Raw genomic sequence first — 5203 nt, 5'->3', positions numbered from 1 at the left:
GTCTTGGTCCTGTTCTTCCTGACGCTTTAACTGTGCTAGCATAACCATTAGGCAGGGAAAAAACAGACCCATTGGAAACCGTTCCAGTGGTTATGCTAGTGCCCCCCTCACCCCCCAACACACACCCCAGCCTTTACCACTTTACAAGACCATCGCTGTGAACTGCCACATCTGCATCGTGTGGCTCAAGGGCTTTCTCTTGCCTTGGTGTCCTTTGCCTCTTGCTGAGTAGATGGGAAATGCCAAAGAAGGACAGCCCCAGGGAGCACCCTCAGCCAATGACTGATGTGGCAGAAGTGTATAGAGGGCCCAGCAGCCTGCCACCTCGGGAGGAATCAGACTGAGGTGTGTGTTTCACACTGGTACCCAGAGCATCCCCAGCAGGAGTTAGCTCCCGTCATCTGCAGCCGCATCTGGCTGCTGCATAATCTATTGCATGGCCCCCTTCCTTGCCACTGCCCCCACGCTGCTGCCAAGGACCCTTCCACCCGAGTCAACTCCTTGTATTTGAAGCCTTGTCCCAGGGTGGGCTTCTGTGTTCCCCACCCAGACAACTTATATTACAATGGTGCCTGGAATCACCACAGAAACAGCCTAAGTGCTAATAAGCGAGGAAGGTCAATGATTGCATTGACCTCTAAGACTTAAGAAGTCCCTCCACATGAGTGAGTCATGAGGGCTTTGAGACTAAATAGATGAAAGATATCCTTTTATTGCAGCTTTTTTCACTGATATGATTTTTTCATTTGTTACCATTTATAAGCTCTGACCTTTAGATAGAATTTTGGGTAAAGGGCTCATATCCATCAATTCATTCAACTTGGGCTCCTGTCTTCCAGAACTGTCCTCCCAAGGAAGCTCCATTAGCTTATCAATTCAAAGTCATGCATCTTCAGCACTTTTTTATTTTTCTGAACAAACACATAAGGGGAAGGATAAATAGATCGGCAAGCCTGTTTTATGCCTTTCCCACTACTGCTTGAGATCATCTTACTTGGCACTTACAAGTCATTCATCTGTACCTCTCTAGTCATGATTTCCATCATCTTCCAGATTTGGCAGACCCCCAGGTGCTGAGCATAAGAAGTATTCTGAATTGGATACTACTTTCTTTTAAACACCCTGTGATAGGCAGAATGATTGCCCCCAAAGACAGCCACATCCTTATCCCTGGAACGTGTGGATATGGTACCTTACCTGGCAAAAAAAATTTGCAGACGTGATTAAGTTAAAGAACTCGAGATGGAGAAATTATCCTGGAATACCTGGGTGGGCCCAAGGTAGTCACTAGGTCCTTAAAGAGGGCAGCATGTGAGTCAGTTAGAGAAGATGCGATGATGGAAGCCGAGGTCTGAGGGATGCAGGGAAGGAGCCAAAAGGGAAAGAATGCATAGATGCATAGAGCTTCTAGAAACTGGGAAAGCAAGAAAATGAATTCCCCCTCGAAGTCTCCAGAAGGAGCAGAGCCGCACCAACACCTTGATTTTACCCAATGAGATCCATTTCATACTTCTGGCCTCCAGAACTATACGAAAATAAACTAGTGCTGTTTTACGCTACTCAGTTTGTGGTCATTTGTTATGGCGGTAAGAGGAAACATAGATTTACACAGAGCAGTGAAGCAAATAACCACCCGTAGAGTTGGAGTCAACGTGAGCTTCAGTCATGGTCTGCCATTTTCGACCATGGAACACATTTTGTTACAGGTAAGAGCCATTCCAAACAAGTTGGTAGGCAGTTTTTGCCTGGAGCATTTTTAGTAATTAGCTCGAATGTTCTAAATGCCAGATTATCTTTCTGCAGCAAGACTCACTTCAGACACACGGTCCCCGGGACCATCAGACGCAGTTTTGGTTCCCTGAGTCTGTGTGATTTGTGTTTTCCCAGTTCGTCTTGCGGAGAGCACAGCTGATGCTTTCACATCAGGCCAATCTTTTTTAGAAAATGGATAGGCCATACAGCAACTAATATCTATAACGGTCTAGTTTAAATTAACGACAACTTAAATTTGATCCTATTCTAAAGCTGAACATTACCCTCCCCCACACTTTTTTTTTTAAGGATTGGCACCTGGGCTAACAACTGTTGCCAATCTGTTTTTTTTTTCTGCTTTATCTCCCCCAATCCGCCCCCCCCCACCCCTGTACAGAGTTGTATATCTTAGTTGCAGGTCCTTCGAGTTGTGGGATGTGGGATGCTGCCTCAACGTGGCCTGACGAGCGGTGCCATGTCCTCACCCAGGATCCGAACCCTGGGCTGCCGCAGCAGAGTGCACGAACTTAACCACTCGGCCACGGAGCCAGCCCCCGTCACTTTTTGTTTTTAATGTCACATTTTACATCTTTTTATCTTGTGTATCCATTAACTAATAATTGAAATCATAACTATTTTCACTACTTTTGTCTTTTTTTTTTTTGAGGAAGATTAGCTCTGAGCGAACATCCACCCACCAGTCCTCTTCTTTTTGCTGAGGAAGACTGGCCCTGAGCTAACATCCATGACCATCTTCCTCTACTTTATATGTGGGATGCCTACCACAGCATGGCTTCATAAGCAGTACAATGTTCGCACCTGGGATCTGAACCAGCAAACCCCAGGCCTTTGAAACAGAGCATGCAAACTTAACCGCTACACCACTGTGCTGGCCCCACTACTTTTGCCTTTTAACCTTCACACTAGCTTCATAAGTGATTAATCCACTACTTTTACTATATATTTACCTTTCTGGTGAGATTTATACTTACATATGTTTTCTTGTTACTAATACCACCCTTTTTCTTTTCAGCTAAAAGAAGTTGCTTTCACACTTCTGGTGCGGCTGGCTCTGTGGCCAAGTGGTTAAGTTCGTGCACTCTGCTTCAGTGGCCCAGGGTTTCGCTGGTTCAGATCCTGGGCATGGATATCGCACCGCTCATCAGGCCACAGTGAGGTGGCGTCCCACACAGCACAACCAGAAGGACCTACAGCTGGAATATGCAACTATGTACTGGAGTGCTTTGGGGAGAAGAAGAAAAAAAAAAGAAAGATTGGCAACAGATGTTAGCTCAGGTGCCAATCTTAGGGAAAAAAACACCCATTTCTTGTAAGGCCAGTTTACTAGTGATGAACTCCTTTAAGTTTTGCTTATCTGGAAAACTCTTTATCTCTCTTTCACTTCTAGATGATAACTTTGCTGGGAAGAGTATTCTTGGTTGAAAGTTTTTTCTTTCAGCTCTTTAAATATAATGAGCCACTCCCTTCTGGCACGTAAAGTTTCTGCTGAAAAATCTCTTTATTATCTTATGGAAGTTCCCTTGTATATAACAAATTGTTTTTCTCTGGTTGCTTTTAATTTAATATTCTCTGTGTTTAACTTTTGACGTTTTAATTATAATGTGTCTTGGTGTGGGTTTCTTTGGGTTTATCTTATTTGGAACTCCCTGGGTTTCCTGGATGTGGAAGTTTGTTTCCTTCCCCAGGTCAGGGAAGTTTTCAGCCCTTATTTCTTCAAATAAGATTTCTGCCCCTTTTTCTCCCTATTCTTCTGAGAGCCCATGATGTGAAGTTAGGCTGTTTGATGTTGTCCTATAAGTCCTTAAGCTATCTTTACTTCTTTTCATTCTTTTTTCTTTTTGCTGCTCTAAGTTCCACTGCCCTATCTTCAAGTTGACTGATCCTTTCTTCTACTTCATCTAGTTGGCTGCTGCACCCCTCTAGTGTATTTTTCAGTGCAATTCTTATATCCTTCAGTTCTGGGACTTCTATTTGGCAATTTCTTATATTTTTCATCTGTTTGTTGAATTTCTCACTGTGGTCATCCATTCTTCTACTCAGTTCAGTGAGCATCTTTATGGTGATTACTTTGAACTCTTAAAAGTTATTACTATTATTATTATTACTATTATCATATAGTTTGAAAAGTTATATGCATTCCTATGTTCATTGCAGCATTATTTACAATAGTCAAGATATGGAAACAACCTAAGTATCCATCAATAGGTGATTGGATAAAGTAGATATGGTATAAATACACAGCGGAATACTACTCGGCCATAAGAAAGAACAAAAGTTTGCCATTTGGAGCAACATGGATGGACCTCGAGGGTATTATGCTAAGTGAAATAAGTCAGAACAGGAAAGACAAGTACAGTATTACTTCACTCATATGTGGAGTCTAAAAACAAAAGAAAACACACAACAAAACTCACAGATACAGAGAACAGATTCGTGGTTACCAGAGGGGAAAGGGGTTTGGAGGGTACACGAATGGAGTGGAGGGGATCAACAGTAGGGTGATGGATTGTAACTAGACTTTTGGAGGTGACACTTTGTAGTGTGTACAGATGTCTAATTATAATGTTGTACACCTGCAATTTTGAACTCCATCAGGTAAATTACTTATCTCCAATTCATTAAGGTTTTATCCTGAGGTTTTATCTTGTTCTTACCTTTGGAACATATTCCTGCATTTCTTCATTTTGCTTGACTCTGTGTATTTGTTTTTATACAGTAGATCAAACAACCACCCACCCCCGTCTTGAAGGTGTGGCCTCATGTAGAAGATGAACTGTGTTGTTCAATTCTGCCTCAGTTCTTGGTTGTCTCTCAAAACTTTGTGTTTGTCCAAGCAGCATATTTTATTTTTAATAACTCATACTATCAAGACCTGTCAGCATCCCACAGGGGAAGATCTCAACACCTAGATTCAGGCTGACCGGAAGCCAGATCCTCAGGCATCAGCTTTTCAAAATACACAAATATATACTGTTCTGCAGACTGCAAGCTTAAGCCCCATTGGCCATCAAGGCAATCTGGAGGCATTCCCTGAGTGGCAGTTGCAGAAATCAGTGCTCCAGAAGTGTGCATAAACTCTTTCCTGGGGGCAGCAGTGAGCTGGATCAGGGCAGAGGGAGAGGACCAAGATGGTGTCCACAGCCTACTTTCTAGAGAGAAGCTCCTAGGCCACTAAATACGTATAAAACCTGAAGCCTGCCCCTTAAGTCAAAGCTCCAGGAAAGGCAGAGCCCTCCTCCACAGAAAGACTTGGGTGTGTGCTCTGGTCTGTGCAGTGCCCTGGGGGTGACAGCCTACCAAGAACTGTATCCCAGATGGCTACAGTGCCGTTGAGCCCAGGAACGCAAGCTCTACCACCACCATAGGCAGGTGATCAAGCAGTGCCCGCTGTGTGGCAGCCAAAAAAAACAGATGGTATAAAGGTCCCTCC

The sequence above is a fragment of the Equus caballus genome, chromosome 29, assembly GCF_041296265.1.
Source record: "Equus caballus isolate H_3958 breed thoroughbred chromosome 29, TB-T2T, whole genome shotgun sequence".
Classification (NCBI taxonomy): Eukaryota; Metazoa; Chordata; class Mammalia; order Perissodactyla; family Equidae; genus Equus; species Equus caballus.
Note: the sequence above shows the minus strand (reverse complement) of the source record.